This window comes from Schistocerca serialis, chromosome 8 (assembly GCF_023864345.2).
Source record: "Schistocerca serialis cubense isolate TAMUIC-IGC-003099 chromosome 8, iqSchSeri2.2, whole genome shotgun sequence".
NCBI classification, from domain to species: Eukaryota; Metazoa; Arthropoda; class Insecta; order Orthoptera; family Acrididae; genus Schistocerca; species Schistocerca serialis.
Window position 1 is genome coordinate 211272280 of NC_064645.1, and position 27876 is coordinate 211300155.

The 27876-nt window shown below is 36.6% G+C and overlaps 1 pseudogene; it reads right to left on the reverse strand.

Annotated features, from left to right (window-relative positions):
• The window catches only part of LOC126416928 (neural-cadherin-like), a 275218-nt pseudogene that overhangs the window by 42844 nt on the left and 204498 nt on the right, over window positions 1–27876 (reverse strand).

A 27876-nucleotide genomic window follows, 5' to 3' on the forward strand; every position in this document is an offset into this window, starting at 1 on the left:
ATTGATGGCCAGTTCTTCAGGGCTCTAAAAATATGGAAATTGTATGGTGAACGATGGGGGCTGTATGGAGAATGTGTAATGGTTTCCTACCAAAACTTTTACAGTGTAATTGAAAAAACATGCATGCCAGTTCTGGAAAAGGCATGATGATCTTTTTCTTTGACAGCAAGAGTGTGCTGCTCATTGACTTTCTGGAACATGATGACACAATTCAATGGACATATTGCAAAAATTGAAGAGTGCAATCAAGTCCAAACACCCAGGAATGTTGACAGATGGCATCATTCTGTGCCTGCTCACATGCTGCTGAGGTTGTCTCGACTATTCTACAGAAGTTTCACTGGGAAGCCCTTACACCTTCTCCATACAGTCCCAATTTGTTCCTGTGTGATTTCCATAATTCTGGAGCCCTGAAGGGAGATAGTCATCACTGTCAATTTGCTTTGGATGAAGAGGTGCACACCTAGGTACAATCATGGTTGTCTAGAGGAACTCAGCATTTTTCCATGAAGGCATTGACCATCTTGTCTCAGTCAGATAAATGTGCTAACAGTTATGGCAATTACTTTTGAAATAAAACTTACTTTTTTACATCTGCCTCATTTTTATTTTACTACCCCTGTACAAAAATGGGAGTATGCTCATCAGTATCTAAACAAACCACTCAGCTCACAATCCTTTGGCCATAAATACAAGTACACTGGCCATGATGACATTTTCTTGGCTCCTACATTCTTACCCCCTATTACCACATGACTTTTGGCAAAACAATGTCAGTAGCACATTGTTCTAATTGCAGTACACAGTGTTTTGTTAAGGACAGTAACATTAAATTTCATGTGTAGGTATTATTAGTTTAATATGGCAGCATTTCTTGAAAGTGATAAACGTTTTTGTATATCATTGTGTGTGTGTGTGTGTGTGTGTGTGTGTGTGTGTGTGTGTTACCATGCACAATTACAATTTGAAGCATTTCTTGGATTACTATTTCATAAGGGTGATGTTTTCCTCTTCAGATTTCCTAGAGGTGAAAGGTATTGACAGGCTTTATCCCGCTGTAGCCCTCAGTGGTTCACAAACCCACAATAGGCCACAGCAGTCCACCTATCCCACTGCTGCCCCACACAGAACCCAGGGTTATTGTGCAGTTCGGCCCCCAGTGGACCACCTCCCCCCCTCCCCCCCAGGAACGTCTCATACCAGATGAGCTTAACCCCAGATGTTTGTGTGGTAGAATATTTATGGTGTATGCGTATGTGGAAATGGTGTTGGCACAGCAATCACCGACACAGTGTAACTGAGGTGGAATAAGGGGGACCAGCCTGCATTCACCAGGGTAGATGGATGACCACCTTAAAAACAATCCACATACTGGTGGGCACATTGGACCTCAACACCAATCTGCTGGGCAGATTCGTGCTGGGGATTGGCACGCCTTCCACCTTGGGAAGCAACATGCCATACCACGTGGCTATAACTGTGTGTACGTACTCACATCTCTTTCAAACACTTCATGGAAAATTGTTTTTTAGCAGAGTCGAGCTAGAATTGGCTTCACATTGATGCTATGGCAATCAAACTAAAATTTCCTGAATATCTTCAAGCAAAGATGCTGAGCTTCATTCTAATAATTCTCATGTACCTTGATATTTACATTGTGTATGTGTGCATGTGAGAGAGAGGAGTTAAGCAAGAGCACTAGAAATGCAACTGCAGATATGCAGGATTTCCTGTAGCAAGCCAGTGTGTGCATTCAGCTATGTGTATAAATTCTTTTAATATAATTTTCCTGTTAGTAGATTAGTATAGAAGAAAGAAGTTTTTGCTTTCAGTCATTGTACCAGATTTGGAAATGAATACCAGAACGAACAAGCACTTTAGATAACGGTCGATTTTGCTGAAAATGATATAGCTAATATCAGCATAGCTGAAAAAGTGGCAAAAAAATCATTTGAGGAAGAAAGTGAGAAAGTTACATAATCTGCAGTATTCATTCTGCAGGATGCAGAAGATTTTATGTTTGGAATCGTTAATATGTGATTTTCAGAAAAATGATGTTATAAATGAATTCACGGGTGATTTACTTAACCCAACAATCCATACACCAGGGCCTTGGAGGCCCCTGAAGGTCATACTTTTTAAATTTTTCTGTAACTGTCGATTTGATTTCCAGTATTCGTCCAGTCACCATATGGCATCCCTCTTATCAAGTCTGAGCCAAATTGTTTTTCAGTATAGGAATAAAAAATAATACAAATTATCTTTATTTATTGACGATGTTGGTACACCTTTGAGCTTCCTCCAATCATATGATTTTATTGTTGTACAGTGTTCCTACTATCACAATTTAGTTTGTTTGCTTCCCCAATGCTGGTACTGGTACCATCATGACTTGCTTCCTTTTGCATCAGCTGTTGTTTGAATGATACTTTTGTTATCGGTTCATCGTGGAAAACCAGAATGTCACTACATGCAACTGCAGCTAATTTCTCAAGTGTTGTTATTCAGTGGTTTGAAGAAGCTGATACATTTAAAAAAGAAGAAGTTTTGAAGATAGAAATAGTCACGAGTCAAACTTTGAACCTGCTGATACGAATGCTGTGGAAGATTACAGTGCTTCATCAGAGTCTGAAAATGAAATCCCACATCAACAACTCAGCGAGTCATAATGGAACCATTTGGAATTTAGTTCCTCCTGCAGCTCCTTGTGCACCTGTTCACAATATCATAAAGAAGGCACCTTGTATAGCTCATGGATTGGAAACCTGTAAACCTAAGAATGCTTTGTACTACTTCATCTCCAAGGAAATACGAGATAGAATCATCAAGTGCACAAATACAGAAGGCAGATGAGCAATTGCTTCACAAGGTAATACATGGAAAAATGTCTCATTTATTGAAATGGAGTGTTTTATTGGTCTTTTACTGCTTGTTGGTGTTGAAAAGAGTTGGGATATCCCTATAAGAGAATTATTCTTGGATGAAAAGCCAAATCCCACATATAAAGCCACAGTATCAGTAAATAGATTCAAGGATATAAGGAGAATAATAAGATTCAGTGATGGCACACCCATGAAGCTCAATCTGTAGGTAGCAAACTTGCAGCTGTTCACTATGTATGGGAACTGTTTTTTGACAAATGTAAGAGAGATCTTGCTAATAGTTTACAAGGATCATCCAGAAATATTACTGTTGACAACTTCTTCACTAGTATTCAGCTGGCAAAAGAGATCTTTCAGATGCAAATTATAAAGGTGGGGACAATCAAATAAAATAAACCAGAAATCCCCAATGAGATGAGACCATCCACCTCAAGAGCAATGCATTCCTCATTATTTGCCTTTAGAGGTGAAATCACAGTGGTGAGTTATGTTCACAAAAAGAAATTTAAAAAATCAGTAGTTCACATTAGCACAACCATCATTCAAAATCATGCAAAAAACAAACAAAAATCAGATGTAATAAAGTTCTAAACACCACAAAGGGTGGAGTAAATAAAATGGAGCAAAAGGTTCAATTTTACTGTAAGAGACAAAAATGGAGATGGCCATTTTCATTATGAATGATACTGATACACGTTGCAGCAATGAATAGTGACATTTTATTTTCTCCCTGACATTCAACATACCATAGTAGAAGAATCAATAGAAGGTGTTTGTTCCTAAAAAATTTGGCGCAGGAAATAGTAAGACCTCTAATGGAGCTTCAAATTCAGATCCCTAATCTCCCAAAGAAAAGAGCTGATGCCATCAATAGATATGTGCAAAAAGATGACTCATCGCTGGACCTATTACCTGTACCAGGAAAGAGAAAATGGTGCAAATATTGTCCATATAACAAACATTAGAAAAGCACCATGATATGTATGAAGTGTAAAAACATCTATAAAGAATATAAGAGGCACTTTTTGTGCATCTTACTTGACACAAGTTGTAATTCAAGGAACTGAATTAACAACGCTTATAATCTGGAGAACACATATATTACTACAATTATTTGTATATGCTGTATCTAAGTGATTGTAACTGATAAAAATAAATGCTAAGAATTCTTTAAAAAATGAATAAAATATTACTCAGGCCCACCAGATTTTCTTAGTATAGCTTATGAGCATTTCACTCTGTCAATAAATCTGAAACAAATACATTCAACTCTGAAAAAATGAATATATGAAAAGAGAACAATTTAAAATACAGACAGGGCCTCAGGGACTCCCTGCACATGAATGCATATGTGTGTCAACCACTGCGTTGTGAAAAAATTTAGCTTCTAACAGTTAATTCTGTTTTGTTGTAATCTTTCTCTGCATCATTGAAGAATTCACTCTATTATGAGATCTACAAAACAGGTAGAGTGAATAACAGTTTGCAGGTTTGGATACATGTGCTACAGTAATGGTTCTATTGCTTTCAGATGCTGCCAACCACTATGTCTGAGTTATTAAAGTGCACAAACAGAGGTCAAACGAGAGCACAGTACCCATCAGCATTTTAAATCTCAATTTCTAAAGCAGTAAGATAAATAATTGTTACGAAAAATTTCAGTATATTACTGACACATCCATTGACACAGACAAGATGGAACAGCAAGGAAGCAGCAATCGCTCTGACAATAAAAAGCCAGTAATTCAGCGAAAAAGGCAAGAAACTACTTGATGTAGTATACTGATTGATTATCGCCGCACATACGAAGGGTGATGTGAGATTTGATGGTTAATTGTCTGCTACTCATTGAACATATATCATGTTTTTAATGATGTCACTCTATTTTACTGATTCTGTAGCAAAGGACACTACCATCCAATGCTTATCTTGATGTTGCCTTACCAATGATTTGAGCCAACTTCGCTTTTGAAGATGACAGTTTAAACTGTTGAAACTGGTAAAGTGAATCAAATAAAGGTTTTGTTGTGCAGCTGACAACTGACTTTTTGTATTTGTTGAAAGTGGTGTTTTATGAGACTGATGGTGCAGCCAACCATTGAATAATGTCACATCTAACCAAAAGAATGCAGAAAGCTGTACTTAGTAATTCAACCCATGTAGTGCTAGGACGTTACTCTTACTGGGAAGAAATCAAGTATGGGATTTCAAATGGTTCTAATGGCTCTGAGCACTATGGGACTTCACTTCTGAGGTCATCAGTCCCCTAGAACTTAGAACTACTTAAACCTAACTAACCTAAGGACATCACATACATCCATGCCCGAGGCAGGATTCGAACCGGCGACCGTAGCGGTCACGTGGTTCCAGACTTTAGCGCCTAGAACCGCTCAGCCACCCCAGCTGGCAAGTATGGGATTCCCAAAGGCTCAACCTTAGGTCTGTTATTATACCTAAATAATCTAATATATAGAAAGCAGAAGTAGTTCATTTTACAGATGACACTAGTTTTGTAATCAATCCAAGCAGACATAAAGCAACAGAAGGAATGGTAAACAATGTTCTTCAAAGTACCATTGGCTGGTTTTCTGTGAATGGTCTTATCTTCAGTTTAAAAAGGCACAACATACGCAGTTCTGCACATATAGGGATACTACACCAATGATAAGTGTAATAACACAAGGTGAGGAAATGATAAATGGGGTGAAAACTTCAAAATTCTCAGCTGTCTGTAGTGATGAGAATCTTAACCGGAAAAACGCATTTTGGAACTAATACAACAACTTAGTTCAGCCATATTTGCACTCAGAAACATTTCAAATCTTGGGGGGTGAGACAGATCAGTAAGTTGACATATTTTGTATATTATCATTCAATAATGACATATGGAATAACATGGTGCTCACTTATGATCACCTTGTAGACATCTGCTTATGGAGTTAGTCATGCTGACTACTGCTTCACAGCACATTTATTGTCTCATGAAGTTTGTTATAAATAATCCACTGCAGTTCAAAAGTAACTATTATGTACATAATTACAATACCACAAGAAAAAATGATATTCATTACCAATATGACACATTGTGGTTGACTTCAGCACAAAAAGGGGTGCACAACACTATGACCAAAATTTTTTATCACTTATCCAGTGATATAAAAACATCTCATGGGAAGCAAAGTAAAATTTTAAAACAAACTGCAAAAGTTTCTTCTTGACAGTGCCTTCTATTCCATAGAATGTGTAAAAGAAGATGGGTGGGATTAACTAACTCACAACTGTATATTCAAAATTGTAAATTGTCAGCATGTAGCCATATTTACAAATTAATTTGTTACTGGAATGCAGAATGACTCATTCCATATAATTATGATTTATAGTGGAAATGATCATTGGAAGATGAAACTAACTAACAAAAGACAAAATTTTTATGGCAATGGGAATAACATTGAATGGGTTTGTATATTGACATTACATCATCTACAAAGAGTGGAGACACTGATTGCAGAACAATTCTACTGTTCCCAACATATATTTGTGTTAGGGCCTTAAAGACAAAATAAGAGAAATTGGGGCTCATACAGAAGCATATAGACAGTCTATTTTTCCTTGCTCTGTTTGTGAGTGAAATAGAAAAGGGAATGAGTGGTAGTGATAGTGGTACAAGATATCCTCCACCATGCACCATGTGGTGACCTGTGGATTACATATGTAGAAGTAGATGTTGCTAAAAAGGTAAGGATAAAATATGTTGAGCAGTATCATCATAAAATGAATGCCAGAATTGCTGCACAGACATTGGGTAAATATTGCCCTTGAACCACTTGACAAACATTTACATCTAGAATACTTTATAGACTGTGAACCAATAACTGGGTTTATAAGATTGATGAATGACATTTTCAATTGCTTTAACAGTAGGAATCTGTTAGCAAAAGGCTAGAAATCATCTCTGTCAATGCGAACAGCTGGCTATATTTCGCCATTGCTGGATGAAGCTGAATAATACACTGACAGGAAAAAAAAACTGCAACATCTAGAAGGAGTTGCGTGATATAAACAAAAGTTTGTAGGTAAGTTCCTACAGCTGAAAGATGATGTATATTTAAATTTCACACCAGTCACACCAGAGTGCACTAGCAGCATTAGTATGAGAATGCAAATTAATTTTGCTTCAAATGCTGTAATGGTCATGAGCATTAGGTACCTTTGAGATTGCATGTGGTGAATTGATGTTAGTCAAGAATGCCTTTAAGGCATTAAGATGACATTATCAATACCTAACTGAGTTTGAACGAGATTGAGTAATACGGCTATGAGGGGCTGGATGTTCCTTCTGTGATACTGCAGAAGGACTTGGCAGGAATGTAGCCACTGTACATGACTTCTGGCAGCAGTGGTCATGACAAAGTACAGTTGCAAGAAGACTGGGCTCCGACGGCCACGTGGCAGTACTGAGAGGGAAGACCATCGTGTTCGACATGACTCCAAACCACCGCCATCTGTGACTTCAGTGGTGTCAAGTGAGAGCTCGTTGGAGGGCAGGATGGAGGTCTGTTGTGTTTTCTGATGAAAGCTGCTTTCTGCATCCTCATATTATACATCATTGTTGCCCTGAGATCTGTCCTCTATACTGCCCTCTTTCACAATGCCATTGGCAGAATGAGGGTGACTCTTTATACTAGAAATCTTAGGTCACCATTGGCAAAGATCTTTTATTCAAAACATAAGCAGCAGCCAAATTTGAACCCAGTACTGAAAGAGGTCACTAAACCCACCATACTGTTTCTAATGAGGATTTCAGTCTTACTTTCTAATACTCCATGTAAAGGATTTTTACATTTGGTACAATATATTGTTTTCCACAACTTACATATGAGTACAATGAATCCTGCTACACAAACAACATTCCTTACATACTTTGACAGCTAATCAAAGCAGGCACGTGGCATATAATAAGACTGGTCTTGAGACGCTGCTTCAACATTTGGGATTACGCAATGTGTACATAAAAATGGATTTATTTTCACTATACCCTGTGCTGAAGATACATTTAGAACAGAAGAAACCATGGTGTCCAAGCAAGTTGCAAATTCTGAACCTCCTACCTGCTGATGGATGAGCAATTTTTTGTAGGTAGCTTTGAACTGAGTAGCAGTGGGATTATTGTTATCATTGCCATGGTCTTATAACAGCTTATTAGAACTAAGTTTTGGAGTGGGACTGCTTATCAGCGAACCATGTAATCTTTTTAGGCCTTGAATTGACACAATAAATCCAAGGTATGCAGTACTTCTGTTTGTATATGAATCAGAGGGGCCGTATCCATGCAGTATCAACTCCTTTATATACAATGATGGGAAAAAAAATCACAACACCAAAAAATAATTGATGAAGAGTAATAAAATTTTGGGAATATATTTCCCTGGGTAATTATTTAACTGATTAACATTGCAGGATCACAGGTTAATGTGAGACAAGACATTGCAGATGTGAAATACTGGCTAATTAACAATCACTGTAATCACCAGAATGCTGAATGCAAGCATACAGACGTGCATGCATTGTGTTGTAAAACACTCCCTGGAGTGCTGTTCATGTATGGCAGCACAACAAGTTGAACCACCAGACTGACATAAAAATTTGTGGTCAGAATATATGGATTAACCACGAAACGTATGATCTGCTGTCATATGAAATTGCACCCCAGACCGTAACTCCAGGTATAGGTCCAGAATGTCTGGCACGCAGGCACATTGGTTGCGAGCACTCTGCTGGCCTCTTTCTAACTGACACACAGTCATCACTTGCATCAAGGTGAAACTAGCTTTCATCAAAAAAGGCAATAGATCTCCACTCTGCCCTCTAATGAGCTACTCAAGTGTGGTCACAAGCATCTCCTACCCACCAAAGGCAGGGCTAGCTGTGGAAGCAGTCAGGTGATCTACCCACTAAGCAGCAACCACTGAGCTGCTTTCTTTGTGGGCATCACGACGAACAAGCTGTCTGTCTGCATGAGTGGCTACTGACACACTATGGCCAAGAGATAGCTGAACCACTCAGTTGCTAAACATGCTGCTCAACACGATGTGCTTCACTTCAATGACTGCGTCACAGCCTTTGCCATCTGGATCCTTCTTACCAAAACCAGATTTTCTGAGTTGCACGGGTGAGAACTCTCCCTAAAATATGTTCTATCTTCCTGTCATTCCCCTGGCCTCAACTTTTTCCAGCCCTGTAACCATTTACCTATCCCCTTCCCTGTTCTCACTCCCACACAACACAGCCTTCTAGCCTTCTGTTTTGGCAACGCACCCATTAGTCCCTTTCCACTGCCCCCCCCCCCCCCCCCACCAAACCTCCTGACTGCACCTAGCAGCCCTACCCTATCCCCACCAACACCTCATGCTCCTCCTTATTCCCACCATCCACACTGGATTGCTGGCAGCATCGGGTACAGTTACGACTTCATCTGGCCATAGTAGCTGGAGGCAATGGTCCTGTGTGTGTGTGAGTGTGTTTTGCGCTTGTCTGAATGGGTATGCTTTTTCTGCTACAGAAGGTGTTTTGACCAAATTCTTAAAAGTAAAGCAGTCTTTTTATTTTAAATAACCATTTCTTCAAAAATATAATGTGATTGTATAGGTAAAAAAATTTACTCACTAAGCGATGGCAGGAGAACACAAATATGAAAGGTGTTTCAGTTGGTAAGCATTCGGAGCATTGGCTCCTTCTTCTGGCAGAAGGATTGAAGGGGAAGGAAGAGGGATGTAGGAAAAGGACTGGTGAGATTTAGGAAAATGGGTAGAGTTCAAAGCACTTACCCAGAACCCCGGGTCATCAGTGAAGACTTTAACAGACAGGATGAGAAGCATTACATTAAGTGTTTTCATTGTGCTGTCTACAACTCAATGTCTTCTCTATATGGTAAGTAGCAATCCATCCTTTTCATAATATTGTCGTTTTTCCATCCTGGAATTTCCATTGTTTGATTAAGGTAGTAATAGCAAACTTAATGTTCAAAAATCACAAGAGGGTGAGGTACACCTGGAAACTATCTGGAAACACACGTCAGATATTAGACTGTAGGGCATACCCAGAAGCAGATATATAGACATGGATCACAATTTAGTAGTGATGAAGAGTAGACTGAAGTTTAAGAGCATCATCCAGAATGATCAGTGTGAGAAGAAGTAGGGCACTGATGTACTGAGGAATGATAATAAGTACCTCAATAGGCAGCTCAGTTGAGGAGGAATGGACTTCCCTAAAATGGGCAATCGCAGAAATTTGACAGCCAAATGAGGGTGCAAGGAAAATAGCAGAAGAAATACTTCAATTGATTGACTAAAGGAAGACTCCAAATATACCAGGGAAAGATGAGGATACAGCAATATGTCACTTAGGAAGTCTATTGAGGTCGAAGTTGAGTGTGACAGTGAAGTTATCTGGTGGCGTAGAACAGGTTCAGGTGAAACCAGGTTAATTGTTGGATGTTCTTAATGGCCACCTGACTCCGCCGTGACAGTTCTAGAGTCATTCAAGGAAAGTCTACTATCAGTAGCATGGAAATACCCAGATAATGCAATACTAGTTGCAGGTGACTTTAACCTGCTGGGTATACACTGGGATGTCCAAGGGTACCCTGCAGGGGAAGGGGCACAAACAGACAGTCATGTGAAATACTTTTGAACACATTTTCTGAAAACTACAATGTCAGTATAGAAATGGGGATTAGTGATCTTGATGTCATTAGAGCAACTATAGTTATGAAACTTTTGTTCTTTTGGGCCTGTGGTGCTATATCTTCTAATGACATGATTATTGTGAGTATCAGCCAGCTATGTGAGTCTTTAAATAGTTTTTATTTTATAAATCACTCATGATGAGTCCATTTCAGCATACAGCAAGTGCATTGTAAATACATAAGTAGGTGATGGTCTTAATATAATGGTCTGTAAATATGATCAGAAAAGTTATAATACATTCGTTTGGTGTTTTTACCTTACATGTAATATTGTTGCTGCCATGTCCTGTCTTTTTGTACATTTATTAGTTTCTCATTAGATATATTCTGGAGACATATATCTGACTTTAGTTGGCTTTTATGTATGCTATTTTTTCTTGACAACTTGGATGACAGTGAATCACTGATTTACATGTTTACATAGTTACCATTATAAATAAGTGATGTATGTAAATTTGATTTTTTAAAATTATTTCTATAGGTTAGGTTCGTATCCTGTTTCTGCCTGGAATTTATTTTAGTTTTATTCAAGATTTTTATGTTATACTTTTATTTTTTCATAATAATTTTGTTATTGTCTACGATTTGTGATGTTTTCTTGGTGTTATGTCTTTGTTTTGTGCTCTTCATGTTGTAATATCTGTTATGTTGATGTAGATGTAGAAATAGGAAGTGCAGGGAAGCTAACATAAATTTCTGCAGAAAAAAATGCAAAGGAATAAAAAAAGAAAGAAAAGGAAAGAAAACGTAGACTTAGGATGGACTGATTCAGCATACAGAAAAGTCAAAATAGGCTTCGGTGACATTAAAAGGCAAGCTCAACATTAAGAGAGTAAAAGGAACTTCACTGTTAAGTGGAATGGAGAGGGCAGATGGTGGGAAAGTACATTGATGGCCTTTATGAGGATGACAACATAACTGATGATGTAACAGATGAAGAAATGAGTGTTGATATGGGAGACATAGGGGATCCAGTATTAGTCAGGGTTTAACAGAGCTTTGTAAGACTTGCAATTAGATAAAGCAGAAGGAATTTTAGAATTCCCAATACCATTGGGGTAGTGGCAACCAAATGGTTTTTCAAATTGTGTACAGAATCTATGAGACTGGAGATGTACTGTCAGAGTTTTGGAAAAATATCATCGACACAAATTATGAAGGCCGCAAGGACATATGGGTGTAAGAATTATCACACAGTCATCTTAACAACTCATGCACCCCAGTTGCTGAGAAGAGTAATATGCAGCAAATGGAAAAGAAAACTGAATGTCTGTTTGGCTTTTGGAGAGGCAAAGGCACACAAGAGGCAGTCTTGATGTTGCACTTGATAATGGAAGAAAGACCTAAGAAAACTCACGACAGGTTCATAGGACTTGTTGTACTAGAAAAAGTGATCAATAATTTAAAATGGCTCAAAATGTTCATAATTTTGAAAAAATAGGAATAAGCTAATAGGGAAACATAGGAAATATACAATATGTACAGGAACCAAGAACTAAAAAGGGTATAAGGCACATACACAGTTTTCTGACCATACTGTTAAATCTATACATTGAAGAATGAATGACAGAAATAAAAGGAAGGTTCAAAAGAAGGATTAAAATTCAGCATGAAGGAAAATCAATGAAAGATTCACTGATGAGGTTGCTATCTTTAATGCAAGTGGTGAAGAATTACAGGATCTTTCAAATGGAATGTCAGTTTAATGAGCACACACTGAGGATAAGGAGTAGCAGAAATTCCAGTGTCCCAAAACTTTATGACATCAGCTTAGTCCTCCAGCCGACATAATGTATGGTTGGGTTTGTCAGAAGGTCTTAATGGGAGAAGGTATATGAACTTTGTGTCTGTTATTGTATTTGACTTTTGTGAGTAGCTCTGCATAAGTGAGTTTTAATGATGTCTTATGTTACTGAATAATGGAGGCAACACATGGTGCATCACCGGAGCGAGCAGGGTTGCATGTATGTGGCTGCTGTGTTGGTGTGTTGTAGGCCACTGTGACTCCAGGACCTGCCCACCTTGTCCTTAGAACTCCCAGTAGCTATTATTTTATTTTAAGTATTAGTTTTTTGCTGCACTATGTATTTATTTATGCATGAGAAGCACATTTTGCCAATTTGCCACTGACAAGTGTATGCCTTACAGCTGGTATGATACTGGTCCTCATGGAATCTTGGAGCATAAATGGTGGTCGTCTTTTTGTTATGAAATGATCATGTTATTTACACATTTACTTTTAATTTGTGTCATCTTGTAAAGCTTTTATTATTATTATTATTATTATTATTATTATTATTATTTTACAGCTTTTCTGACAGTTTTGGCTCCAGGGATACTGTATGTTTACAGATATTAGCACTGCAATAACACATAAACATTCTGCATATATAGAGGCTGACATCAACAAATTAGTCCTAGAACACGTAATGTGAGTTGAACTAAATTCCTTGCCAGTAAACCTGAGCAAAATCTAATCCCGCTCTGAGCATAAAATCCTACAGGAGTTACCTATTGCACATGACGTCAGTAAATACAAAGGGTACACTGCTGCAATGCTTAAGCCTCTACTTAGATAGCAAAGTTACCTGGGACCATAAGTCATCTGGGCTATAGAAAGATTGTCCTTGGCTACTCTTGTGGTTAGGATAATCTAACTTAGTGGAGATATCAGTATCACAAAATGTACTTAATTTGGATCCTCTCACTCTGTTGTGTGCGACAGAATTACGTTCTGGGGCAATTCACCCACACCAAAGAGCTTCTTTCTGCAGAAAAATGTTGTCGAAATTACTTTCAGAGTACCGCCAAGAATGTCCTGTTGTAAAATTTTCAAGAAACTTGGACATGCCACTGCTTCCCACTATATTTAATCTATTATGCACATCATAGCTGACAATGCACTGAGTTCACTCAAACAGATGGTGTACATTTTGAGTATGGTAAAATGGCTTCTGTTGAGAAGCATGATGAGAAAGCGAAGAATTTTGGAACACTTCAGCATTATGATAATACTGATGAATTTAAATTTTTTAGTAACAAATATGGGTCTGTAATTATTAATAAAATTGTAACATATGTGTATAGAGTTAATGTTAGGATAGAATGGCTGACTCTTGATGATAAAGCTAACAAGAAGATATTTGAAGACCAGGGCACATTCGAGAAAGTGGCGTATAGCATGTAGTAATAAAATGGGAGCTTTTGATTTGAATCTACAGAAGGAATCAGGTGTACCTTGGCGTAAATATACTAGACAAATAGGTTTAAGTTTGTAACGTATTCTAAGCCAGAGCAAAGTGCTGATATAAGTAAAGTTAAGTCTTGGACAGATCTTGAAAAAGAGTGTAAAGTTAAAAATAGGTTGTTTAAAGGTACCAATCCTTTCTATATTGGTCTACAGATTGCAGGTGATGAACCCGAAAAGACAGATAAGTTCAGAGTGAAGTTAAATATCACATTTATTGTAAGAAATAGAGTGTATATGACATTTTGTAAAAGGAAAGGTAATGTAACATTCTGAATAAAAGTATTTGTTTACAGCTAATGTCTAAGTTGGAGTTTTTTTATGCCAACTGGGACCATATTCGAAATTATCTGGATGACCTACACCTGGCATTTCTTGTTCCTAATATTCAACAAAGGATTGATGAACTTGCTATTACCTTTTATGACAACAAGATTAATTATTCCGCAGCTGTTTTCGTGTTGGAAGAATTGTGGTACTATAAGCCTAATTTGGAAGAATTATTGCATCAGTTTAGGGACGCTTACAGAGAATATGTATTTATGCCAAACAGTATAAGATGTGCAAACAGGCACTTTGATTTTAGGCAAGGGCGTTATACACCATTGCGGTACAATTATTAGAACCTCAATAAATTAACCTCAAAAGTTATACCTCAGACGTACAGCAGCTGGGTGGCTTGGCTGAGTTTTGAATTATAAATTTCTTGATCTTCAACATTATAAGCTATATTGCAGAAGGTTCTCTAATATCAAAATTCACACACTTGTTCCCTTGTTTCAGTATGGACTTTCAAGTCATCATTATCTTTTGGATTATAGGAGAACACCAAATATTTAACTACAATTAACACATGCACCACTATGCCCATATGCCATGAAGGCATGCATGTATTGGCCATGTGGATGGCACCTGTGTCCCATACAGGCACAGCTTTTTCAGTCACTGAAATGTGTTTCTCTGCATGTGGCATGAAAGCCAATTGGAGGATAGCTGTATTAGTTCATATTTTGTCCACTAAATTCAGCAGGAGTCGATTTACAAGTGTGCCTTTACTGAATATGCTGTAGGAACATCAGACGCTAGCTGTGTTTTGGCAATGCTAATGTGGCAGTTGTAATCTTACCCTCTCACACATCACCATTAAATTTCTCTCAGTCATTTCATTATTTTCAACAGTTTCATGAGGTGTAAGATAGACAAAAGAAACTTTTTACTTACCTTCATTTTCTCTCTTGTTGTTGGCTCCAAGTCTTGCGTCTAGGGGTACATTCTTCCAGCTGAAATTTTGGTTTAACATTGTGGGTTCCTGATGACTAAATAACTGATGAAGATTTGCCTGTATATTTCTTGAATTTTATTCTTTGTCACATTGTTAAATATCATACCGTGTTTACAATATCCACTTAATATTCCAAATTACATTGTTATTGTTGATCTCCATCAGAGGCGTGCCCTGCCCACGACTACTACATTCTGCGGTACTCACAATATTCCAAAGCATTCACAAACTTTCTTGACAAAAGAAGTATCTGCACCAAGTTATGTCATTATTTTATAAATGAGTATAGAAATAAACTTAATAATTTGTGTAAGATTGTACAATTAATAATATGAATTTTAAGTAAGCTCGAAATTTCCGTTTCAAATATTTCCAAAAGAATAATAATTTTAACTGTACACATGTAATAAATTAATTTCCTTTTATACATTTTAGCCAGAAATTTAATACATCATATGAAAAATCAAATGAAATTCTTTTAATTAAACAATTGAGATAATGTTCACCTATACAAGAATTGATAGTATAAATGATATCGGTTGTTTCTTAAAAAGGCTGATGTTAGAGGAGGGTGTCCCATTACACAGTACTGATGTGACACACATATAAGCAAGCATATTTCCTAATCTTTAAAGTATAGGGTTTAAAATGATGCTAAACATGTGTCTCCATGTTGTTTCATTATTATGTAATTATTCTTTAAATTTGCTAGAAAATTGTCAGGTCGCTTTTGATTTTGAAGAGGAGAGATAACAGGGTTGAATATGTTAACACTTCCAGGTAGAGAAGCTATGATCATTATGTAAGACTATTCCCTGATGTTTTGTCTCTGAGTGTGGGAGATATCTTCAGAGGTAAACAGGCAACTGTATCATGGGCTCGAGGGCTCCTCGCTTTTTATAAAGCTGCATACTGGGCGCAGCCATTCATCACATGATGATGGCTGCATAATTGTTTCAGACTGGTGTCATTGTTCTTGATTAAACGTAGAGTAATTGATTGTCATTCTGCTGGTGCAAAGCCAACATAATAGTCACATAATCTTACTTCATACCATCATCTTTTGTATTAAAACTACAACATTGCTTACAATTATCTATGATCTCTCTGTACATGTGAGTATGACGACCCATTGTCTTTGTTAAAACATTTGTCTCACTTAACTTTATTTCGTGGTTTACATCTTTGGAGACATGATCTGCTGCACCCCAGTCGTCCATATGTCCCAAATGGCAGTTACTTTTGTGTTCAGCTAAGTGGGTGTTAATATTTCCTTCTGTAGTTCCAGTGTATAACTGCCCCCAACTACATGGAATTTCGTGCACCCTCAGGTGTCACTCCACACACCCCTCCAATCCGCGTCCTCAATTGAGGATGATACAGCAGTCGGTTGGTCATGATGGGCCACTTGTGGCCTGAAGACAGAGTGCAGGTGTCACTAGTGGATGCCATAAATCTTTTGCTGATCTAAACATTCTTTTATCTTCTTGGTTGGTCTAAAGATAATTTAAACCACATAATTGGCCAACACTATCCTGGTGCAGTATAAAATTTTGTTAATAAATGGGAATGAAACTTTTCCAGATGGTGACCATTGTTCTGTAGTATTCCTCCTCTTGGTTGGAGTACTTAATCCACATCCTTTTGTAACCATTTTTCTTGAAAGATGACTAAGTAATTCAGCTCATTTTGTAAATAAACTGGCTCACTAATTTCATTAACTCTGGCTCCTTCTTTTTTGTCTCTGGATTCCTCACATGGGTATCGATCAGTGTGTGTAGCTTTCCTGTACACCTTATAGCCTAAAGTCAATCCACTTGTTTGATCACAGCTACATCCAGAAAATTAAGTTCCCCTTTGCTCTCTTTGTCCATTGTAAGTCGAATTTTTGGGCTGATGTTATTGAGGTGTACCAAGAACACAGTCAACTTCTCTTCACTGTGTGTCCATTCTACCCACACAGCAGTACCACTTAGAAGGTCTTTTATTGGCTGTCTGCAGTGCCTGTTTGAAAATATTCATATACAAATTGTTAATAACATGGACTAACAGGGCTGCCCATGGCTACCCAATCAATTTTCTCACAAAATTCAATGCTATACTTGTAATAAGTTGAAGTGAGATAGTGTCTAAATGAAGCTACTGTATCAGTTGGAAAAATAGTTTCCATATATGAAATAGCTTTGTTCAAAGAAATGGTTGTAAATGACATGATATCAAAGCTGACAAGAATCTCACTCTTTCCCAATTTCATGTCTTTTAATGTTTCAAAAAAGGCACTGAGTTTTTAATATAACTGCCAACTGCACAAATATAAGCGTGTGCTGATGAAGCTAGACATCTGGTCACTTTGTTAAAGGGAGAGCCTTTAGCACTCACAATAGGTCTCAAAGAAGCCTGTAGATTGTAGAGTTTTGGTAAGCCATACAGTCTGTGTGGATGAGCATCTGTCCTTCACAGTTGTTTCTTATTGTCCAAAGAGCAACAAATGATTTTACCAGTTGATGGGTAATTTTTAAAACTTTCACTGTAGAATCTTTCTGAATCTTTTTATAAGTAGTTGAATCCAAATGATCACTAATCTTCTTATAATAATCCTCACTCTTCATCACAGCTGTGGCATTACCTTTGTCAGTGGTAAAGCTAATGATGTAATTATGCACACTGATATTCCTCAGATCCATCCTTTTCAATTATGATTAATACTGTAGGAGAATTACATTTACATAATATTCTAGCCATTTCTGTCCTAATTTCATCAGCAAACTGTTGTGAAAACAGACAGATTCAAATAAAATTACCTTCTTCGGAGAGAACTGAACTTTCATCTTTAGTCAGTTCTGTGCAAGGCATGTTAATAAGCATTTGAGAATTATCAGTAATTAATGTTCCTGATCTGTTATTCTGCAACTTACACTTCTATTTGCTGACACTTCTGCACTAAGTTTAACAGTCCTTACCATTACACCATCAACCTTAATCCAGTCATAACACTACATTCTATTACTAATACATAAATAGAAATGTAACAGCTTACTGCTAGTTGCCACCAGTTCTCACCGTGTTTGATAGATCTGCTCTCATAACGTCACAAGTTTCATATAGTTGTAAATGTGTCACGTTTATGTTGAACAAAACATCATCTTCACCTTCAGAAACTTCAGAACTGTCTAGGTATCTCGACTGCAAAACAGGAAAGTGAGCATACACAGTTGTTGAGCTTTCTTCTTGCCCACTCCCTGTAGTTGCTCACCCAGTTTTGACATATCCTCCATGTAGAGGTGTTTAATCATACAGTGTAGGTTTTCATGGTCATTGTCTATCACAGTTAATAATGCCAGGCCGAGAGGCCATGATTGATGTATAAAACTATTCCTTGATGGCAGGAGGCATCTTTGCAGACATAATGGTAAGTGCTTCAAGAGGTTGAGGACACCCCACATTTATAAGGCTGCATATAGGGCACCACCATTTGTCATGTGATTCTGACTGTGTGATTCTCTTTGGCTGTCCCCACTGTTTTTGATTAAAAATAATCTACTGTCATTCTGTTGGTACAATGCCAATATCCATATTTTATCTATCTTAATACTTTCATCTCTCCCATTAAAATTATTACAGTGCTTGTGAATCTCTCTGGTCTCTTTTTACATGTGTGCATTATCTTTGCTAAAATGCTCATCTCACTGGATTTTATGTTGTGGTTTACCCATCAGTCAACATGTTATGGTATGGACAATTTCTAAGTATTATGTTGGTGCATAAGTCCATAGAGTTTTTCCATAAGATACATATAACAGAGACTTCAATCATCAATAATATGTTTCCTTCACTATTTACAACAGTCTGCCAATGCTGGGGTAAATTTTTGATTCCGCGACTGTAATAATTGTGAGGTGAAGAAATCATCAAGCCAAGTTCGGAGCACATTTTCATATGGAAAGGAAGTTTCTTGAAAGTTGTTTGGTAGAGAGTGGAAAAGGTGAAAATCTGAGGGCACAATATCAGGTGAATAAGCTGGAATGACTTCCGAACTCAACTCCAGTATAGTGTTTTTGTCAGTCTAGCAGAATATGGGTGTGTGTTATCATGGAGTAGCAGCACTTCACGCAGTCTTCCTGGTTGTTGTTCTTGGACTGAGTCTACAAAACATCTCAGTTGTTGACAATAAATGTCAGCAATTTGGGGAAACAATCTGTAGTGCAACACACAGTCTTTTTTCCACCAGATGCATAACATTATCTTTTATGCATGTGTGAAAGTCTTTGTATGGGCTGTTGCTCTTTGTTTGGGATCAACCATTTCTTTCTTTTCATGATGTAAGCATAAAGACACCATTTCTCACCACCAGTAATTATACAGGATAGGAATGGTTAACACTGTTCATGAGCCAATTGATGATGAAAAATCAGAGATGCACATAAGGCCACCCACTGATGTTAATGATTTTGGCATAGAGCATGCAATACTCATACACCTGATTTTTCATCCTTCTCCACTGCATGGAAGTGTTGCATGATGGTGGAATGATCACAGTTCATCACATTTGTCAGTTCTTGAGCACAATGACATGGATCATTGAGATATAACACATTTAAACAATCTTCATCAAGCCCTGAAGCTCTTCCTGAATGTGGGGAGTCACTAACGTCTAAATTATCCTCCTTAAAATGAGAAAACTATTAATGAAATTATCCTCATACATGGCACAAATGTTTCTGGCTGCCTCTGCTGTGGTCATCCCTCTACTGAATTCAAGCAGAAGAATATGTTGGAAATGTTCCAATTTCTCCACTTGGAACTCGGTTTTATAGCATCCACAGCTCCTCTCACTATTTTCAAATGATAAAAGGATAATATCTAAACACAAATAACAACAATGAACTACAAATAAAGAAGGACAATCAATTGATAAATTCATAGAAACCAGAATACCAACATGAAAACAATATTGCCACAAACTTATGCACCAACAAAATATGTTTCAAATGACAATTACTTTTGTGTTGAGCTAGGCTGGTGTTAAGACTTCTTTTTGTGTTCCAGCATATAGTTGTCCAAACCTACATTGATTTTACATCCTACGTGCCACTAGTGGATGTAATATATCTTTTGCCATTCTGAAGTATTCTTTTATCTTCTTGGTGAGTCTAAAGATCATTTCAGCCACATGGTTGGCCAACAGCTTCCTGAAGCAATCCATAGTCTTGTTAATAAGAAGGAGGAAAACTTTCCACATTCCTCAATAGCTCTGGCTTTCTCTGTTCTTGGACTGAGTAACAATGGGGCCAGGCAGAGATAATGATGCAATTGGCAGCCTGTGACAGATGATGGTGATATCTACGCAGCTCTATATATGCAGAGGACTCTTGAGCTCTTCATGCAGTTGCTGTTTTACCTCTGAAAATGTCTCCTGCCATTGGAGGCAAAATGTCAGGAATAGTTGTAGACATCAACTACCATCTCCCAGACTGAAAGTTTTAACTGTAGTAAACACCAACCATGAAAAACTACACTGTATGACTAAATATTTTGTTTTGTTGACACTGAACTATAAACCAGTTCCTCTGAGGGCTTCAGTTAAGCTTCTTGAGTGGGAACTTAATTTCTCTTTCAATGTCTCTTACGAGAATTATGTCATGAACACTAGCCAATATGGAATAATGGCATGACCTTATACAGGTATACAACTTAAAGCACTTTTTCTATTATTATGGTGAAGAGAAATGGTGACGGAGTGCCACTCTGTGACACCAGAATGGGCACTGGAGCCATTTGTAATGAAAATTTTAACTTTTAGACTGAAGCTGTGATTTGTCTGTACATATTTAGGTTGAATTTATAAATAATTGTGGAATTCCAAGTTCTCTCCTAGCCCATCACAAATAGTTTATATTATCACTTTCAAATGATTTTTGAAGCCAACAGCATGTGCACTTCTAAGCCACATTCATATTTGTTGACGATCAAGATTCCTGATATAAAAATGTGAGCTACAGTAACTTCGTCTGTAACTGCCCAAAATTAACAAACATGAAAAAGAATGACACAGTCTGGTGAAACATAAACCGGCTCAAAGAAAAAATATTTGATTTGGACTCATAATAGCACTATGATTAAATTTTACATGGAAATTGACGTGTGAAAACAAATAGAAAAGTTGTAGTAAAGATCTGTGTTCAGAAATGCCCCATTGAGTGATGTACATAGTACTCTAGCTAATTAATCCAGGAACTTTGTATTGGTTGTGGAAATGGATTGACAACAGGAACAAATGCAAAGTAATAACCTTGTTTTCGGAGAACAATGAAATATAAATGGATGACAATTTAATATTGTGAGTTTGCTGAACACTTACCATTTCTGTAATCGCCATAAATTTCCAACAAGTTCATGCCTGTGAACTCTGCTCTTCCTCCAGCATGCACACCTTCCTTTTTATCAATTATCAGCCACTGATGACCCTCAAAAAGTAATGTCTGATTATGTCATGTGAATTCACCATCATCTATCTGAAGAACAGATGATGAACCATAACGTGAAACCTAAAATTTCCATTAAACTATAATTTAATTTACAGTGCAGTGTGAAGATGATTTGTAGACACCAAATTTTTTAATGCTATCTTAGATGTAACTTGGCTAGACCTACCTTTGCTGTATGCCAGTAACCATCGTCCACAGATATGTAACACAAGCAGATGTATTTCTCTTCATTGTGTTTACTGTTTAAATTGTATCTAAAATATAAGTTTCCATGCTTTATCTAAAACATATCAATTTTACTATCAATGATGGATTCATCATAATGATCAATGACAGAAGAAATAATAATTAGATCAGCAAAACAACCATGTAAATATTTAAATCTAGAGCCATATGCTATACTCCTTTAATGGGAAGAAAATTGGAGAAAGCAAGAAACATTTCAATTTTAAAAATCAAAATGTTAATTTCAGTTGCTTGTAACTTAATAAAAAAAGACAGAAAATGTTATCTACAAATTGTCTGTCTAATTTTGTTTAAAAACTTATTTCATTTGTATATTGTGAGAGGGTTATCATTAATTTTATTTATTCTACAGCTTTGACATATGGTTATGATACAAAATAAAGGGCACAAAGTAATATCTCATTACACCTCTGAACACTGATCATTACAACATCAGTCTAGATTTTTGTTCTGAAATAAAACAAAAATATATACTATTTCCTGGAATAATAATTCACGTGTAATACAAGCATATAATAAATAAATATGATAAATACAGTTAAGAGACAATTAACTAATACACAAGGTGATTCACAAAGATATATAAATATTTTAATATGTTATTCACAAGTAAAACTAAAGAATGTTTAGTTACACAGTTACAGCTAATTAAATATGTTGCCTGAAATTTAGCAACTTTGCTAATATGGAACCATTACAAAACTGTATGAGATTAAAGTAAAGCAAGATTTCCATTTATTTTGTTGTTACTGGTCCGGTGAATCTAATAAAATATATCCCAGACGTGTATCTGCAGTAGTTTTCCAGAACATCCTGAGAAGCAAAGATTTTTATACAGGTAAATCTCTTTACTTTCCATTAAGAATGTACAAACATTTATTTCATTGTTGGCAACCATCAGTGAGTTGTTTCAGTCATTTCCTAACCTTGAAATGAGTTTTCTTTGCTTCTCTGGTTGTTCTGGAAAACTACTGCAGATACACATCTGGGACATGTTTTGTCAGATTTACCAGATCACTAATAACAAAATAAATGGAAATCGTGCTTTACTTTAACCTCGTACGGTTTTCTGATGGCTTCATATTAGTGAAGCTGCTAAATTTCAGGGAAAATCTTTTATTAGCTTTAACTATGTAACTAAACATTTGCAGACCTATGTTTATAAGAACCTTTTTTCTTTAGTTTTACTTGTGAAATAACATATTAAAATATTTGCATATCTTCGTGAATCACCCTGTATATTGTATGTTTTTCTAGGTTCTGATGAAAGATGGTTTTCCCAGACAGGTGGCAGCATACTTGAGAACCCCATAAATTCAAATATAAAAATATTACTTATGAAGAACTCGTAAAATTAATTAATTGATTCCTGAATCATGGGACTGCAATTTATTGTTAGTATTCTAGAGGAAAATGTTTATAGTAAAACTAATTTATAGTCACACTAACTTGCTGACACATTGACTAAATCTCAGCATACACAAATAAAAGCATTGAAGGGTGTGGAACATAAGTAGTATAAATACAGGAATAAAATTCTATTACAAACTGCATCGTGTGATACAGTAATATATGTTATTATGTTCTATTAACAGAAATCAGTTAAATATTTTAATTTTATCATATAAAGGTACATGGTTTTTTTTCCAATAAAGATGTGACTGATTTCTTTTTCTATCCCTCTCCCAACTAGCAAGTTTTCAGTCTCCTATAATTACAACACTAAATAAACTACGTATCACCCACTCTTATTTTGGATCCAGACTTTGGGCGAGCACAGGCTAAGTTTGAAGCAAGTATTTCTGTTCACTGTTATGTTTTAATTTATAAGTTATTGCACATTATTTCTTTCCATATGAACTATAGAATTAATGTTATGTAACAAAGATGAGTACATCAAACAATGGAAACTCCAGATAGGAATATCAACAATGTAGAAAAAGGTAGATTCCTACATACCATAAAGAAGACACATTAAGTTGCAAACAGGCACAATCAGAAGACACTTACATGGAGCTTTTGGCCACAGTCTTCATCAGCAAAAGAGAAACAAACACCGTTCATACACAAAAGCAAGCATGCATCATGCACACTAGACCGCCAACTCCAGCATCTCGGGTTGGAATGGCGCTCTGGCCCAAGATGCTGGAGTTGGCGGTCATGTGTGCATAATGTGTGCTTGCTTGTGTGTAAATGGTGTGTGTTTCTCTTTTGCTGGTGAAGGCTGTGTCCAAAAGCTCTATGCAAGTGTCTTAATTGTGCCTGTCTACAACATAGCACATCTTCTTTATGTTAAGTAGCTGTCAATCTCTTCTTACAAAGATGAGTACATGTTACATATCTCTATTCTGAAAAGAAAGATACACCTACACTCAAGGAAAAATTTTTTTTTCATATTATGTGATGGATGGTTGAGTCTTTATTCATCTAAGTTCTTATTGGTGGTTAATTTTATTATACATATATGTCATTACACTATCATATGATTTATTTTGACTATAACATTACTTTATTTTTAATAAATTAGCTGTTACCCACAGCTGCACTCACATGTCAGTAGGTTTGTTATGATGAGTGATGGTGAGTAAGTAAGCTACTGCACATGCTGTAACATCAGCTGCCCTCATGTGTCTGCCTATTTGGAAAAGTATAGCTCATGATAAGCTCCCCACTATCACCCCTCCCAAGCTGTCCCCATGCATGAGCCATTGGCATGAGCAACATCGCTGCCTAACAATGTGTACAGAGGGGGATAAGTAGGTACGAGCAGCTGTGCATCATGCTATTGAAGTATCTGTACATTACACAACATACACATTATAATGTAACTGGAAAGATACAACATCTACTCACCAAGTGGCAGTAGGACACACACATATAAAAAGAGGCTTTGCTGATAAACAAACAAATGGACTTTTTATATGTGTGTTCTGCTGCTGCTTGGTCAATAGATTTTTTATCAATCCAATTACATTATACTGTCAAAAATTAATTATTTTCGTTTTTATAAGCCCATGTAGCCATCATTCCTTCTTATGTAATCATCTTGTCAGTCTTTGTTGTCATCGGTCTTATTCACAGTCATCTGTTTTCTACCTTATGTCCTAGTCCGTTTATTTATCTGTAAAACCTTTTTTTAAATGTGTGTTCTTCTGCTGCCACTTGGTGAGTAGATTTTTTATTTAGCCATTTACATCATATTGTATTAGCCCAGTGGCCATCATTCCTTCTTATGTAACCCTCATGTCAGTCTTTGTTCTCATCTGTCTTGCTCAAAGTTTGTCTGTTTTCTACCTTATGTGCTAGTCCATTCATTTATTTATCTGTAAAACATTTTTTATATGTGTGTTCTCCTGCTACCACTTTCTGAGTAAATTTTTTATCTATCTAATTACATTATTGTGTCACAAATTGATTATTTTTGTTAACATATACACTAAGCAACAAATAATGTTGAAGTATGGATTCAACACATTGAAGACTGCAAAGCATTGTATTCATTACTCTGAAATGTACCATGTTGCCCGTATCAATCAATAAAACATTTTTGCAAGTATGATAAAGTTAAAAAGTTACAGTAAATAGCTTTTCCAAGAGTAATTATTTTTCTTTAATTTGCATAATATTCTTCAAATCAATAAGTATCTTGTGCTACACACATTCTAATGTATTATAAGGTCTTGAGATGAAAATATTATATGCCACATACCAGACAAAACAATTTCATCATCTTCTTTTGGATATTTGCCCTTGTCAATTTTTAACAATAAATCAATTTAGTTTTCATCCAGCTCAATGTTTATGACATCATATCTCCTGAACTATGTGTTGTACAATGACATAATTTTGTTTGTGCATTCAGTGACATATGTGGATACTTGTCAAGATGACATTATGTTCTAGCTGGAGACCCAATATGAATGTAATTATCTGGATTCTGTTTGCAAAATGTGTTGCGAGTGTAATTAGCAGTAAAGAAATAATAAATGTAAATGTCATGCATGTTGTGGCAGTCTTTCATGCATCTTAGTGTTTATGACATCACATGTCCTGAACTATCAGTCAGTACAATGACATAATCTTGATACATTCAGTAGCACGTGTGAACACAGCCAGCAAAATGTGGCACATATATAGTTAGTAGCAAAGAAGTATTAAATTAAAATGTCATGCCTGATGCAACAGTTTTACTGCATGAACTGTGAAAATTTAGTAAGTGAAGAACTTTTTCCTTTCGTCATTTTGTGGTGGTTGTAAGGGAGAAATGGTTTTTTAAAGGTTTGAAATTATGTGTAAAGTTTGTTGAAAGTCAGTAAGTGCTCTCATTCTCAAATAATGGATGAATAAAGTATAGGTGTTGTGGCCTGTATTCCCTTTCACTCCCACTCCTTCAATAGATAGGTTGTTCTTATCATCACAGTGATTCTTTCCAGGCAGTAAGTGATATGTGTAGGAAGTTTGGTTGAAATTGGTTCAGTGGTTTCAGAGGAAATGTGTAAAGTACATACATTTCTGTAATATATGGATATATTTTTTCCCATGATCTGATTTTAATGAAATAAAGCCTACAGAGTGACCAAAGCTATCCTCAAGTTACGTGCAACAACCCCATGAAAATTTATCTAGTAGGTTTGGAGAAACATGTTCAAACAAACACACAGACACAACTGTTTTATTTTTAGTACAGATCTGACTGGAATTGATTTCAGTCATCAGAAAACGAAAGAAGAGCAGGAAGGAACTGAAACTTTCATTTTCCTGGTTACATTTCATGATTCTACATTGATAATATTTTATAGCTTAAAAATTTTGTTTCGTTTCATAGTGAGGATATGATTTCACTGGTTTGTCATGTAACAGACTTCATAGTGTGGGCACACTTTCATTGGCCCATTGTACAACAGGCCTCACAGTGAGTACACACTCTCAGTGACACACCACATGATGGGTCTCAACATTAAAAGGTTAATCAGCATCTGACAAGTTAACAATCTAGATTAGCATACAGGGTGTTCCAGATGAAGTGGATGCCTATGTAACTTACAAAACAATAGGTGAGAGAAATATTTATTGAGATAGGTCCACATAGGATATGTTACACTTTCTGTGGGGGCTATGAACGTATTTTACTGAGCTCTTTTCCAGAGCAATGAGATACAGTTTCGTAAACAGAACATTAGGTTTTTCAATCATGTAGCTGATGTATTTAAAACATCTGTGTACAAATCATTGTAAATCTCATTTCTATCATGTTTAATTTGGGATACAGAAACCTTTGAAGTGTTAGGAGTGGATGCAACATGCTGTACACACTAGCTGCCTGTGTTCTGATGGATGCTCTGGTAGTGGAATGCTGATTTAAGTGAGGTGTTCAAATGTGTCCCAGGCTTCTGAGTGTGCAACATAATGTGCCTTCAAACGATATGCAGACAAGATGTAACGTCGTTGGTCTCATGGAGTGACAAGCTTTCTTGATGCGCCATTTGAAGTCATTTGGGGTTGTGCGTTTAGTGACATAAATACAATTCTTTAGGGACTCCCACAAAAAGAAACCTGCTAGCGTTAAATTAGTGGACAGTGTGTGCCATTCCTGAGGGCCATGGCATCGCAACCATCTTCCAGGAAAAGTGCTGTTCTGTCCTTGCACAACATCACATGCAAAATGGCTGGGTGACTATTGTGCTATATCCACAAATGGCCTTAAATGTCTAGAGGAACATTTTCAAGGAGAGTACCTAAACTGTCAACAGTAAAAGCTTGATACATTTCACCTGTTTTACGGTACAAAATAGAAATGAGTAGAAATCAGAAATTTTCTTATTAAAACTCACTAACATTGCCTCAGGCAAATTCAGGTCATGCCAGAGACAGAGGCTGAAGCAGGAAGCAAGCTATTATGTCACAAGTAGGTCAAGTCACGATGTGGTCTGCTGAGGAAGGAATAAGCATTCAGTAGAAAAGGTGATGGAAAACCTAAGGAAGTGAGA